Source organism: Cupressus sempervirens, chromosome 10 (assembly GCF_028749045.1).
Source record: "Cupressus sempervirens isolate cs-2001-9-10 chromosome 10, ASM2874904v1, whole genome shotgun sequence".
In the NCBI taxonomy this organism is placed as follows: domain Eukaryota; kingdom Viridiplantae; phylum Streptophyta; class Pinopsida; order Cupressales; family Cupressaceae; genus Cupressus; species Cupressus sempervirens.
In genome coordinates this window covers 664,152,925-664,168,767 of record NC_143127.1, presented here as the reverse complement: position 1 = coordinate 664,168,767, position 15,843 = coordinate 664,152,925, and the positions used below count along the sequence as shown (strand labels likewise).

The 15,843-nt window shown below is 37.9% G+C and overlaps 1 pseudogene; it reads right to left on the bottom strand.

Moving 5' to 3' along the window:
• The window catches only part of LOC149535586 (uncharacterized), a 99,630-nt pseudogene extending 84,960 nt beyond the window's left edge, over positions 1-14,670 (bottom strand).
• Positions 14,671-15,843: the final 1,173 nt, after the last annotated feature.

Genomic DNA, 15,843 nt, shown 5'->3' with positions numbered 1-15,843 from the left:
TGTGGTGGCCCAATCCAGTGGCATTCTCGCATGTCTGATGGTTTCAACGAAGTTAACCATGAATGGAGTGAGATGACCTGCTGCAGGCAATCTCATAACTCTGCTCAGAAGAATGATTGAATATCCAATGTCATCCTTTATGTATCCTCGCGCCATATCTGCTTTGCTGATTGTCTTTCCCCAATATGGCTTCTCAATGAAATATGAGAAATATATGATGTCCATGACCTCCTGGTGATGATCCTTATGCCACCTCTCAGCTGCTTCATATGAAAGTCTGATAAATTGATCAGCTCTAGGTAAGCGAAAAACTCTCTCGATATTATCAGGTCATAGATCTAAGACCACTACCCTAGTGACGCTCTTTACTACCCTTTCCTTGGGAACAAAATGTCGAGATAAGGTCAAAATCAATTTAGCTAACTAAACGGTCCCAGGATGTGAGGCTGCATTTACCAATCCAGACCGGATTAAGGCAGATCTCAAAGAAGATCTTTCAGTTGGGTTGTTACAAACCCTCAAAAATTCTCTCAAGTCCATGTGTCAAAGTTCTGTGTCTTTGATCTCAGAGTGTTCATTGTGTAATCGTGACTTTGGGGTTACGCCTTGGAACTTGTACACAACTAGCTTTGCTATTGATCCGGATGTGGACACCATTTCATTATATTACATGTACATCACAAAGAAAAAAAAATTTGATTAATCACTAGATACATAAAAAACATTAAAAAAACAAAAAAAAAATGATATTCTAAAATTTATTTTACTTCTTGTGATTTTTTTTATTTTTTTATTTTTTTATTTTTTATTTTTAATTTTTTTTTTTGGGTTTTTGAGATCACATGAAAAAAAAATTTAAAAAATAATTAAAAATTAAAAAAGTGAGGAGGGTGGTGGCAGAGGCCACACACGTGCCAAGAAGGGCACCGCGACAAAGCGACGCGCGTGCAGCCCAAAAGAAGTGCGCAGCGGCCACACACGCCTTGCGTCCAAAAGGGCACTATGGCAGAGTGGCACGCGTGCAGCGATCGCACATGTCACGCGTCCAAAAGTGCACCGCAACAAAGGGGCATGTGCACAACCCAAAAGGTGTGCGCAGCGATCGCGCGCGTCATGCATACTAAAGGGCTCCATAGCGAAGCGACATGCACACATCCAGAAGCCAAGTGTATCAACTGCACATGTCGTGCATCCAAAAAGGGCACTGTGGTAAAGCGGTGTGCACAAGCAGCCCTATAGGTGCATGGCAGCAGCATGTGAATGGACGGGGGGGAAGGTTTCTCACCTTCCTCTCTCAGCTCTAAGAAAAATGAATTGAAGAAATGATAATAACAAGGGGGAAGGAGGGGGTTTTATAACCCCCCTTCCTTCCTTGTTTTTACAAAGTGCTCGTGGCTCGATGTGCACGCACACGTGGAATTTTTTTTTTTTTTGTGATTTTCAATTTTTACTCTAACTAATTTAATCGAGACTTTCTCCTTTTTTCGATTCCTGAACTATGAGTCCAGGAGTCTAAAGAAAGTAGGGGGTCCCCATTCCTCACTAGGAATGGGGCATGTGTTGTGGATACCACAACAAATAGCCCCGAAAAAAGGAAGAAATGACCAAGGCATTTCTTCATCAGCAAACATTCTTCCACTATGCATCAAACACCAACTGAACTTCAAACACCTCGAGCGTATCTTAGATGACCTTGCAATCCAAATTTCTGAAGTCTAAACCTTCAAACTCAATGTGTGCATTGTGTATTCATTCTCTTTGATGTATCAAGATGTCATCAATCAAAGTTCTCTTTCAACTTAAAACAATCTTTCACCTCTCCTAGTTCATTCATTCAAAATTTTCACGAAGGCTCCTTGTTAATCAATTGCTTGACCAGATAAGAGAATTAGTTCAAGGGCTCTTGGTGGGATGTCACGTTCCTTTATTTTAGGCCTTTTGCATAATTGCTACATTTCATTTAAAATGTTACTTTTGATGAAACAATACTTTTGACTTCCAAGAACTTTGTTTTGTAATGCACCTCTAGCCATTACAGATTGGTAGAATCCTTCTGACTTAACACCACCTATCTTTTTTTTTTTTAGTTTCTATATCCTGACTATGCTTAGATTGTGTAGCCAGAACATCAGTGTCATTTTTTGGATTTGATCTCTTATGAACATCCCTTGTGTTCCTCTTTTAGAACCTCTTTTTTTTTCTTTTTTTTTTAAACTCTTACGCCAAACAATGATCTTAGCAACCCTCTAAGGAGACCCCTCTTGTTTGAACTAGTTAGAATTTGGATCATTTCTCATCATCTTTGACTTGAAATTGAACAACACCTAACACCATCAAACCTTTAAATTTGCAAAGTGTTGAGAGCTTGTTAGTCTAGGCTTCTGATTTCTAGACTGAAAGTCCCTTTAATTCCATGAGAGATGTATGTTGCTTGGTTGGTATAAAAAACACAATCGTCCAAATGTTTTGACAAAGAAATACTTCCTCCTGAAATCAGGACCAAAGAGTGGTTAGTGAAATCTTGAGAAAATTCCCAGTTACACCTCATCCCCTAACACTGATCTGACTTTAAAAGAAAATGCATGACTGAAAGTAAACACACAACTTAGAAAAAAAAGGAAACACACCATTGGAAAAATGAAAATTTAATCTATGTGTGGAAATGAAACCTAACTAATGTTTTTTTTTTTTTTTTAGGCTTCAAAATAATGTTTCAGAAGTTGCCCATGTATGGAAAAAGGTAAAAACTCCCCCTATAAGGATCTTAGCCTAAATGTGTTTTCTCTAAGAATTTTTGCAATCTGATATGGGCCTGTCCACAAGTGTTGAAACTTGGTATGGCTTCCTAGCATTTCTTTCACCTTATCCCAAAGTAGGACTAGGTCAGAAATCCTGAAGGATTTTATTGTGGCCCTCTTGTCGAACCATCTCTTGACAATGGCTTGATGTTTAGCAATGTCTTCTAATGCAGTTGTTTGTTTCTCATCCATTTCTAGAAGTTTCATCAATCGGATTTATACTCTGTCAGTGTCATCAACATACCCACTCATGAATTTTAAAACAAGAATCTTGAGATTGAGCGGGAATACCAATTCTTGCCCGTAAACAAGTAAATAGGGAGAAGTACCCAAGGCCTTTTTCACTCTTACCCAATCTATCCACAAGGTGTATTTCAATTGTGTATGCCAATCCCTAGGGTTCTCCTTCAGCAGTCATTTTATTACAGTGATCAAATTTTTGTTTGTAGACTCTGCTACCCCATTTCCTTACGGGTAGTAATTTGAAGAGAGTCTGATGATGACATTATTTTCAAATGCCCATTGTGTCAAAAATGAAGATGCAAATACAGATCCATTGTCGCATACAAGAGCAAACGACATTCTAAATATGGTAACAATATGTTCTTCCAAAAAGTCTGTCACCACCTTAGCAATGCAATTTTTGAAAGTCTCAGCCTCCGTCCATCATGTGCAGTAATCCATTGCTATAAGGATGAATGCGTGTCCAGTTGATGACAATGGGTTTACTGGACCAATGAAATCTAGTCCCCACTTTGTGAAAGAGCGCACCTCATATACCAGTTGCAGTGGCATTGCTGGGTGCCTCTCTTTGTTAGCACTAGTTTTGCATGTATGATAGGAATGTACATGTTCAAAAGTATCCTTGAATATTGAGGGCAAAATATAACCCGATCTTAAAATCATGTGAGTTGTTGCTTCTGTTGAACCATGTCTCGTACCATACTTATCATGAAAATGTTCCAGGACATCCTTAACTTCTTCACATCCTAAGAATTTCAAATAAATCCCTTCATAGTTTCTTTTATACAACGTGTTACCAAGTAACTTGTAAGACTCACATTTCATCTTAAGTCCCCTACATTGGGAACTGTTCATCCACTTGGGGCATTGATCTTGTAGGAAAAAATAGACAATATCTTGGTTCCACACATCTGTCACCACACCTTGATTGATATCAACTTGTGATACAACCATCTTGTTTTGATCATCTTCATCAATTTCGTCATCAAATTTGAATTCCTTTTGATTTCCTTCTTGGTTGTTAGCGATCATTTTAGATAATTCTTGGCCTCTGACTAATCACATAGGTTGAATCTCTAGATCGAATTCTTGAAGTATTGCCATCCACTTTCCTCTTCTTTCACCAAGTTCATTTTGCATCAAAAGCATCTTTACTATTGGGTTAGGTACAATTGCGTACACCTTACTTCTGAGTATGTAGTGACAAAACTTCTTTACTGCCTTGATTAACACAAAGGACTGTTTATCAAGATTTGAATATTTTAACTCAGCATTCTTTAGAGGACAACTCATTAAAGAAATGGGTTGTTCATCCTCCTCTCTTTTTTGTGTCAAGATCCCCGTGGAAGAATCTTTGAAAGAAAAGGAATAGATCTTGAAGGGTAACCTGTAATCTAGACTTACCAAAACTGGGGCTGTGAAATTTCAACCTTGATATCTTGGAAGGATTTCTTTATCTCTGATACCCATTCTTTTTTAGCCCCTTTTTTGAGTAAATCATTGAGGGGATGTACTATCTCTATGAAACCACTTATGAATTTTCCTAGAAAGTTTATCTTTCCAAAAAAAGATTTCAATTCCTTCCAGCTATGAGGAGGTGCTAACTTCAAAAAAGACTCAACTCTATCTGGATCAATGGAAATTCCAACTTCAGAAATGACATGGCCTAGGAGCTTTCCTTTAGTAACACCGAATGAACATTTCTTGGGATTGACTGATATGTCATACCTGCGACATCTATTGAATACTTACCTTAGATCAGCAATATGAGTATTTCGATCCTTCGAAAAGACAATCAATTCATCCATGTAGATGACTATACACCTTTTTATCAATCCTTTGAAGGCTTCATCCATTGTTCATTGAAATGTAGCTCCCACATTAATCAACCTGAAAGGCATCCTTCTATAGGAAAATGTTCCCCACTTGGTTGTGAAAGCAGTCTTTAGCCTATCTTCTTTATTGACCATCACCTGGTTATATCCTGAGTAACCATCCAAAAATGACATCATCTTTGAACCATTAACGATTTGCAACACTTCATCTAACGAGGGTAGAGGGTAGTTATCCTTCTAAGATGCCAAGCTCAAGTTACAAAAGTCAACACAAAGGAAAATCTCTCCGATCTTTTTTTGTAGAGGGACCAAATTTGCTACCCAGGTGGAATGGAAAATAGGGAATATGATCTTAGCATCTAGTAGTTTTTTGACTTCTTTCATAATCAGTGGTTCGATTATTAGATTTATCGATCATTGTCTTTGCCGGAAAGGTTTAGCATCTGGTTTCAACGGGATGTCGTGTGTGATAATCTTAGGATCATAAGTTTTTAATTCTTCATAGCTCCAAGCAATGACATCTTTATACTCAATGAGCAACTTGAGCATGTCATCCCATTCCTTTTTATTGCATGCTTTTCTGATTTGCACCATTTTTGGTTCTTCATTAGTACCTAAATTGTACAAGTCACATTCTTCGATTCCTTTCTCTTGAGTTTCCCTTCTATTGAGCGCTGATTCATCATAGTCAAAGATGTGTTCAAGTTCAACCATCCCTTTCAGAATGCTATTGGTTTTCAAATTAAGGATTACATCATCATCCTCAAGCTCATCATCTTCAAGCTTGTCTTCAGGTGTATCATCAATCTCTTGTCCTTGGAAATGGTGACTGCACATAATAAACTTGAGTATATGTTGATCATCTTGGAAGACCTAAAAGTTTGTGATATTGTCAAGAATGGTAGGAATGACAACTAATTCAACTGAGAATCTTTTCATTTTTGTTCTTTCTACTGGTTGTAAAGCGCTAGCTGAAATAGAAAGGGTATCTACTACCACATTCTTGCTTTTGGGAATGAATTTGATGTTCAGAGCTTCAAAGTCATCCAATATATCCCATACCCTTTTTCTGTAAGCAATTAATCTTTTTTTGTTGCCTAAGTATATGGATTTTACTTGTCTTATCACTAGTTGAGAATCCCCTTCGATTATAAGAGCAGTAACTCCCTTTTCCAATGCAAAGAGAAGTCCTCGAATCAAGGCTTCATATTTTGCACCATTATTAGTACATCTAAACTACAATCAATATGTGGCATAGAAAGACCTACCTTTTTGGTTGAATATTTCAATACCTACACCGGCTCTTGATTTGCATCTGGAACCATCGAAGCGGAGTGTCCAAAATGCATTTTCCTTGGGTTTTCTGACTTTGTGTTTATTCGTCCTTAACTTTTCTTTTACTTGAGCCTGAAATGACTGTTTCTTGGGCACCCATTGTAACTTTTCTCATGTAGGGCTTGATGAACCTCCTTCATACCTCATGGATAGAGGAAGAGTGTTTTTTTCTTGCTCCTCCTGAATTTCCTCTATTAGCTCAGTGATTTATTTAACTTTAGGTTCCAGATGAATGACTATTGAGGTCCATCCTTTACCTTTAACATATCATCTTCTTCTTTGAACTTTAATCATCCCAGGAGGAGGAGAAGATAGAGCTCCACCATCTAAAGAGGTATCGTTGTATGATACATTTAAATCTTCACTTTCCTCTTCAGCTTGCTTAACAAGGTTGGATGAATTCACTGAATTTTGACTTAGGATAACTTCATCACTTGAGGTCTTTGTACTTTTATTTATCATTATTTGTGTCAAAACTTTTGCTACTGCTTCTTGGCATGCTAAACATTCAAACTTTGAATGGCTAACTTTGTGCAACCAGAAAAATCCTAGAAGGAGAAGGATACTGGGGTTAGCTTCCTCTCCTAAACACTGTAGATTAGTCACCATACTTTCTATGAATTGTGTTACAGTCTCACTTTTAGGTATCATCACCTTAGGTTCTTCATTTTGGTCTTGAAATGTCTTGTTTGGAACCATGTTCAATGCCATTACTTTGTATGAACCCAAATCAGATTGTAAGAATGCTACCTCATTCAGGGTTTTGTAATCTGTGATCATTGTTTTCAGTTTGGGCTCAGCATCTATCTTGATTTGATTGTTCAAACCTTTCCATGGTAACCATAATTGAGTGAAATCTGTAGAGAACCATCCTCTAAGACATTTTGTCCATTCTCTGCTTAGGAGTAATCCATATCTTTTTGGGATGTCAACCACATGTATTTCAACAATATCTTGGATCCGAGGATCAACTGTTAGCTGTATCTGCACATCTTTCAATACTCCAATGACTTTTACCTCTGTTTTATCCAACTGTATTACCACTCAATTAGAGGGTTGAGGATTGACTCCTAGCCTTTAAGCTATTGATAATGGCATCACATTACAAGAAGCTCCTAAATCAATTAGACAATTATGAAGATTCTTTCCATATATCCTTATGCTCAGCAGAAATGGGGGTACCTCAACTTTGTCCTTGAACATAGTAGGCATCGCTTCTGCAACATTTACTTGTTGCGGCACCATCTTTTGGGGGACATTATTCATATTATGGGAAACCTTTGTATTATCCAATATCTTCATGAGTGCTTCTCTTTGTTGTGGACAATTTTGCAACATGTCAAACATGGACATATTGGCTTTTGTTTTCTTCAGGTCTTCAACCACATTATATTTTTCAGTAGACCAAGTAGGGTTCTTTAGTATTGTTAGTATGTTTACTTGATTCTAATATTGTGGTCCTCCTTGGGCTGGCCTTACCAGTGGTGGATTGTTGCTTGCTCTAGGATCAGGTGGGGTTGGTTGCAAACTAGGAGGAATTCCATCAGTCAAGGGGTCCTTTTTGTTTCTAAGATTATATGTGTTTTGATTATCATTTCGAAAGGCAAACATCTCATCATGTTAAAGATCGGGTTCTTGACTAAAAGGGAATGAGAATTCTTCATTTTCTTGTTGTTCCACTTGTACATTCTATGTAGAATTGTAAGATTCTAATAACATTGCATTGAATTGAATAGGAGGCAGATTATCATTCATTGGTGGGTTTTGATTCACATCCTGATTACCATTGTAGTATGCACCATTGTTTCTAGGCATATTTTGGCTATAATCATACTGATTAATTTTGGCATACCGAATGTTCTTGTTATCAGTAGGAATACTTCCATTATTTGGTCTAGTGTTCCATTGTCGGTTTTGTCTTTGGAAGCCATTGTTGTGATCAAGAGGATTGAAGTTGTTTCCTCCTCTGTTGTTTCCTACATTGTTGTTACTATTATTGTTGAAGTTCCTATTGTAATTCTGACCAAAATTGTTGTTGTAGGGGCCAACATTGTTTCTCTAGAAGTTGTTATTTTGTCCTTGAGACAATCTAAGACGAGTCAATTCATTGTTCATTTGCAACATGGTTTTCTTCATCTGACCAACTTTCGAAAGGAGATTGTTATCTACTTCCATAGGAACCATCACCTTTTGTTCAAAGAAGGCTATTTTTGGGGGCTCATACCCTAGATATGTTATCGCTTGAGTTTGTGGAGCGAGCACCTATTGTAATGGAACTCGGTTCATAGGTATGAACTGACTAGGTATAGTGGGTGCTCCCACAAGAACCGTTGGCATGGTAGGAACTATTTGCATAGGAAGCATCATTCCCCCTCCATTAGGATTAGCTTGCTTTGTGAACGTGATTTCTTCTGCAAAGACTTTGTCCAATGTGTCAATATTTGTTGCAGGAAGTCTTCTCATAAAAATCATAGTAAGAGGATCCATGGCATTGAAATAAACTTGGATGGCAGCTTCAACCAAAATTTTGTATAGTGTTTCCAACTTGCGGTAGGCCATATGAAAATGATGATTGAAGCGTGAAACTGTTTCAGTTGGGTCCCTTTTTATTGATATGAATTGTTGATGTATCACTGCTGGATTGATGAATGTTTCGAATTGTTCCAAAAATGATTTTTTGAAAGTGTACTAGTCTCCAATACATCCTAGTGGTAGGTTCACGTACCAATTGAGGGAAATTTCCCCCAAAGAGTAGGGGAATAAACAAAGAACCACATCTTCATTGGCAATTTGTTTTCGGTTGCAAATTTCCTTAAAAATCTTGACATGATCTTCGGTAGTTCTTGTTTCTCCATAAATAAACCTTGGACAAAATTTCTCGAGATTCTTAGGGAGGTCATGGAGGGCACCTCTCAAGCTAAGGGGTGAATCAATTGCATTTGCGAAAAAGGCCATCAAAGGATTTTTTGGACCTAAAGGCGGGTGGAATGGTGATGGGAGTGTTGGAATATGTGGAGGTCCACCTAGTAGTTGGATGGGTGGCAGAGTAGGAGATGATGAAATGTCGAATGGAAGTGGCTGAATTTGAGGTATTCCTTTGTCACTACGTGGCTTGCAAAAATGAGTAAGCTCTAGAAATTCTTGGGCACTTGGTGAAGATCTTAATGCTTGCTAGAATGGGGATCTAGGATCAATATCTTCCAACTTGTATCAATTCTGAGAAAAGTGCACCTCTGCAGAAGTACACTTCCTCACTTCTTCTAAATTTTGCAGACCTGGGGACTTACAAACCTATGGATCTGCGAACCTATGGACCTCCAGGCCTATAGAGCTGTGGACCTGTGGAGCTGCGGACCTAAATTTTTGAAAATTTCAGAATTGATTTCTGAACTTTTTACGTGGTGTAGATTATTGTAAGGGTACAAAATTTTCAAAATTTGATCAAATCTTTCTTGTTTCCAATAGTATGTTCTTTGTCAGGCCCTCCTTCTAGCGCCACTTCTGTTGGGCAGTTGTTTTGCATGAGGTTAACGGTAGGAATCCATAGTGTAATTCCTCTCTTGAAAAACAAATCTTTTTAAGGATCCACTCCAAGGTTCAGTGTTTGTCTTGTGACATACCAAAATCCGCTCAGTAGAAGATAAATGTGAATGTTCATGAGGAGGCCTTTGTTGGGTCTAAAAACTTTTTTACCTTGGAATCAAGTAAAATCTATTTGTTGTCTCAAAATATCACACCAAAAGAACAATATTTTTTGTATTTTCTATTTTTTCAATAAATGCAACTCTAACAATGCAGCTAGTATGAGGTCCTACTCTAACAAGGGGGTTAGCAAAGCAAATAAAAAAACTAAAAGAAAATAACATGAAATCAAATAACTTGAAATTGAAATTCCTAAACAGACAGAAGCTACAAAACACAACACGCTGCGAGTTAAACCTTTGAAGAAATCGGTAGCAAACCAATGAATATAGGAGCAACACTTCCTAGAATCCACTGAAGCAATCATTAGTGAGAATCTGTAACAAATCAAATGATGTGTCACTCTTCATCAAATCACAAGGCCACAAAAAAGTTTGCTCATGTGAGACAAAAAGCTATGTAGACACAATCGGGTGATCTCTTCTCAAGCTCGTTACGTCAACAAAATTCATATATCTGTAGCAAACACCACAACTAAAAGATTGCACAACCAAAAACAATGCAATAAACCTTTGGCTCAATCAAAATCTCATGAATAAATCCACAAAAAAATGACACATTTAGGCAAGAATAACTACACTCCGAATGCTAGCACCAAAAGCATAATTTTATTGCATAATAACGACAACCCTTGTTACATTTTACGATGGGGTATTTATAAGAAATCATCTCCTCAATTTGTGTTGAGAGTGAGAGATATCTTGATGCAATAAAAATGCTATTAAAACATTAAAACAAACTAAATATATACAAACTAGTAATCTAACTGGTGCTTAGAGGGACTCCATCCATATTTTATTCATTAATTGGATGCATGAGCCCTTTACATGTCAAAAAAAATTAAAGCATGAGAGAGAAATTAGGAGGAAGCCATCAGTCAAAGTAGAAGTGCATGGAGACACCAAAAATAGAAGCTGGCCCTTCATTTAATGTGTGTTGGAGTTAACTTTCCATCAAAATGTGTTTCCAATGCATGGAAATTGTTATTTTTGAAATTGGCAATCAACTGTCAGCACACCTCTGAATTACAGAGCTACATGAAAATGTGGAGCTGCTAAGCTACAGACTTGCAGAGTTGCGGCCCTGTGGATCTATGGAGTTGTGGACCTTGACTGAGTCAAAAATCTAAAAAAATTTTGAAGTGTTAAAATTGAAATTCTGGCCTCTAGGTTTTATTCATCTTCATCCTAAAGATATGTTTGGATATTTTCCCTTGAATTTCTCTATAATCTTAGTAATCTTAGTAGCATCAGGAAGATCCAAAGCCTCATACTTATCTTTGACCTTTTGTTTGTAGTTGTCCACCTCAATTCGAGTTTCTACAAAATCTCCAAGTTTGGTACGCAACTCTAACAATGCTTCTTCTATCCTAAAGGCTTGTTTGATGTCTTCATCACTAGATGCTTCCTCTAAAGTCTTTCTAAAGTTTTCTACAAATACCTCAACTGGTAAAAGCTTCTCTCATTCTTCATCTTCAAAAATATCCAAGCACGCATCACTATATAACCTTTCTGCTTCCAAAATTCTCTCTCAAGCTTGGTCCTTGAGCCTATGTATCTCATCATGCAATGTTTCCATCACTTTATTTCCCTTTGCAATCTTTTATATCCAATCATCTATCATGTCTAGCTCTTCGCCAGTATATACATCAATCAGAATGCAGTACCTTTGTCCTTTTATGGCTTGTAGAATTTACAAATCGTTGCTCCAAACCCGTACCTCATCCATAATGTTGAAGTCCTACCTCAAAATTGCCACGATCTTACAAAAATTGTCTTGTGTAGCATGCAATAATTTCAAACTTCCTGTAATTATAGTGATACCCCTATCCTCAAGGTTATCTCGCTAATCCTGACAAGCTCTGAGACATGGATTGAGCCATACACCAATTATGTACCCACTAGAATGAAATCAAAATTTGGAATGGAGAGAATATCATCACCTAGCTCTCTTTGCTCATTCACCCATCGTTGTACTTTTCCTTCCAAAGAAGAGAGATCTACCATTTCAGCTTGGGTGGGTGGTGGGGTATTTGTGACATTCTTCTTTCTTTCCAATTCTGTGGCTTTGGCAAACCAAGTTCTCCCTTGTAAAGGCACTTGTTCTTCCTCCCCATTTGACTTTGTTTCATCCTCATCTGATTCTTCCTTGAGAATGGTTTCAGTAAAAAATGGATTAGGCACTAATCTTTTACGAACTCTCAGCATCTTGTTCATTCTATCCTTAACCCTCCTTTGCTTCTTTGGAACCATAGGAGAAGCGGGTTCTTCATGCATTGGATGAATGGATGTCTCTAGAATCTCTCCTTCTTCTTGTTGGCTTGACAAAATAGGAGGTAATGGAAAATCAACCTAGATATGAGAAATTGTAGGGTCTCGGTGGTCTTGGGAAGTAGATTCATATTGCTATACAGGGGCCTATTCTTGAACATGCTCTATCTGGATCCTCTGAGGAGAGGGGCTCTTCCTCTTTTCCTTCTTCTTCTCTAAAGGATGGTAATATCCCACTGGATGATCAAGCTGGTAGGCCATTTCTAGCCTGATACAAGACTGGAGCGCAAAGATAGGAACTGTGACCTTCCTCCCCTTTACCCTTTCTAGGTGAGCATGTGCATGGAATATCACTGTGTCCGAAATAGGATCAAGTGGAATGGGTTTCTTGATCCAACTCTTTGTCATTCTGATGAGATATCTTGCTCGATGATTGATATCATCTCCTTCCTCCCTATCAACTTTTGCATTCAGAATGGGCCTTTCGCCAACCTTATCTATATTGAATAAGGGATCTAGTAGCTCTTGCAAATCTTGTAGGCTTATCTCATCTAGGATGGTCCCTGATATGGACATCATAGTCATTTGTGGCATTCATCCAATGATCTTCAATGGCATCCTCGTGGTAGAACTCTTTTCCTGTCAAATTTTCCACTTTACCAACATTGTCAAAGAATAGTCGGGGAGAGTTATATTCTTCGAGGGTATAGTTCTCCCATTCCCAGTCAAAAGTCGGTATATCTTATTTCCTCTTTGCTTGGTATGCTCCTATTACAAATGGCCAATCCCAACAAGGTCTTTGTTGTTTCTTGATCCTCTTATAAGCTGACTCAATCTATCACAAAATTTCCATTAGAACCAACTTATCACTTGGGTACCTTGGGAGCTTCTTTGGATGGATAGATGCACCACCAACCCGAATGTATGTGAATGTCTGGAACTGGATAAAATATGCATCAAGAGCTGTGATCTATGCCTTGGCCTCATTAGAAAACCTCTTTCCATAATTGCCTTCGATGAATCGAATGATGGCAAAGATAAAGGCATCATTCATAATCTTGCACTCTTTGCTTTGTAATGAGAGATTCTTCTTAACTAGTCAAGGATAAACTATATATGGTCATGCATTAGGGTCCTACATACTGCCCTTTTTGTACAATCTAGGATAGTCAGTGGCTCTTGTTGCAAGTAGATATACCACATAAGAAGTCATATAAAACTTCTTCTTGTCCTTTACTATCTACAACTGATCACACATGTTCTCACTAAGTGTGGTGGCTCAATCCAGTGGTATTTTTGTGTGTCTGATGGTTTCAATGAAGTTAACCATGAATGGAGCGAGATGACCTGCTACAGGCAATCCTATAACTCTGCTCAGAAGAATGATTTAATATCCAATGTCATCCTTCATGTATCCTCACACCATATCTACTTTTCTGATTGTCTTTCCCTGAGATGGCTTCTCAATGAAATATGAGGAATATATGATGTCCATGGCCTCCTGGTGATGATCCTTATGCCACCTCTCAGCTGCTTCATATGAAAGTTTGATAAACTGATCAGCTCTAGGTAAGTGAAAAACTCTCTCAATATTATCAATTCGTAGATCTAAGACCACTTCCCCAATGGTGCTCTTTACCACCCTTTCCTCGAAAACAAAATGTCGAGATAAGGTCAAAATCAATTCAGCTAACTAAACAGTCCTAGGATGTGATGCTACATTTACCAATCCAAACCGGATTAAGGTGGATCTCAAAGAAGATCTTTTAGTTGGGTTGTTAAAAATCCTCAAAAATTCTCCCAAGTCCATGTGTCCAAGTTCTGTGTCTTTGATCTCAGAGTGTTTATTGTGCAATTATGACTTTGAGGTTACACCTTGGAACTTGTACACAACTGGCTTTGCTATTGATCCAAATGTGCACACCATTTGATTATATTACCTTTACATCACAAAGGGAAAAAAATGATTAATCACTGGATACATATAAAACATTAAAAAAAAAAAAGGATATTCTAAAATTTATTTTACTTGTGATTTTTTTTTAAATTTTTTTTTTGGGTTTTTGTGATCATATAAAAAAAAATAATTAAAAAAAAAATTAAAATTAAAAAAGTGAGGAGGGCAGCAGCAGAGGCCGAGTGCATGCCAAGAAGGTTGCAGCAGAGTCCCATGCGATGTCCAGAAGGGTGTCGCAGCAGAGTGATGCACATGTAGCCCAAAAGAAGTGCACAGCAGCCGCGCACACCACATGTCCAAAAGGGTGCCGCAGTGGAGTGGCATGCACGCAGCCCAAAAGGTGCACGCAGCACTCGCATGCGCTGCACATCTAAAAGGGCACCGCGGTAGAGTGATGCGCGTGCATCGAGAAGCCATACACAGCGGCCGCACATGTTGCACATCCAAAAAGGGCACCGCAGTGGAGCAGCGCGCGTGTAGCCCAAAAGGCACATGTAGTGACCGTGCACGCTGTGCATCCAAAAGGGCATCGCAGCGGAGTGGCCCTATAAGCGTGTGACGACAACATGTGAATGGAGGGGGGGAAGGTTTCTCACCTTCCTCTCTCAACTCTAAGAAAAATGAAGTGAAGAAATGACAATAACAAGGGGGAAGGAGGGGGTTTAATAACCCCCCTTCCTTCATTGTTTTTACAAAGTGCTCATGCCTCGATATGTGTGCACATGCGGAAATTTTTTTTTTAATTTGTTTTTGTGATTTTCAATTTTTCAATTTTTTTCTGATTTTCAATTTTTACTCTAACTGATTTAATCGAGACTTTCTCCTTCTTCCGATTCCTGAACTATGAGTCTGAGAGTAGGAAGAAAGTAGGGGGTCCCCATTCCTAGTGAGGAATGGGGCGTGTGTTGTGGATACCACAACACTAACTCCTTGATCATATAAAAAATCTATAGAAATGAAAAAATGGTTAACTTCAATGATTATGCCATTACAAAAATTCATGTCAAAACTAGCTTGCTTGGTACTTGAACTTGTTGATACTCAACCATGTCTGATTTCCATGCTGTCACTTAGCTTCAACTCTACTTGTCTTAGTCTGTGTTACTCAACATCTATCAGACTCAACATAAGAATAAACTTTTCTTGTATGCAACACTTTTAACAACTCAATTGATATTAGAGTACTTGACAACCATAAACTTGCTTAGAAATAACTACTTCTTCAATATAAATTGAAATATATATAGGTCCTTATTTATATTGCTTGGTTTGCATAGGACGACTTGGTTGCATTGATGACCAACCAAACATTCATAGGAAATAACACATTATTTTTCACTAAATGATAGTACCATTATTTCCTTGAGCTCTCCCTTTGACATTAATGGAAAAAATAGTCTAGCATGATCAAACTTTACATATCAAAAATGAAATATAAGTACTTCCCCTTAGGATATATTCCATATAGATAACTCGGTCTACACATGGATTTTAGTACTTACAATTTTCAAAATATTTTTTCATACACGGCTTTGAGTATTATACTAGCTGTCTCCTTATGATTCTAAAAATAGTAAATATTATAAAGTTTCAAAATTTCCATACTACTATGCTTAGTACTACCTTTGATCCTACCTTAGTCATTCCCCATTTTTTTTAATGGTTTTCCTTGTTGGAAATTGGGGACCATGAACTATACCATA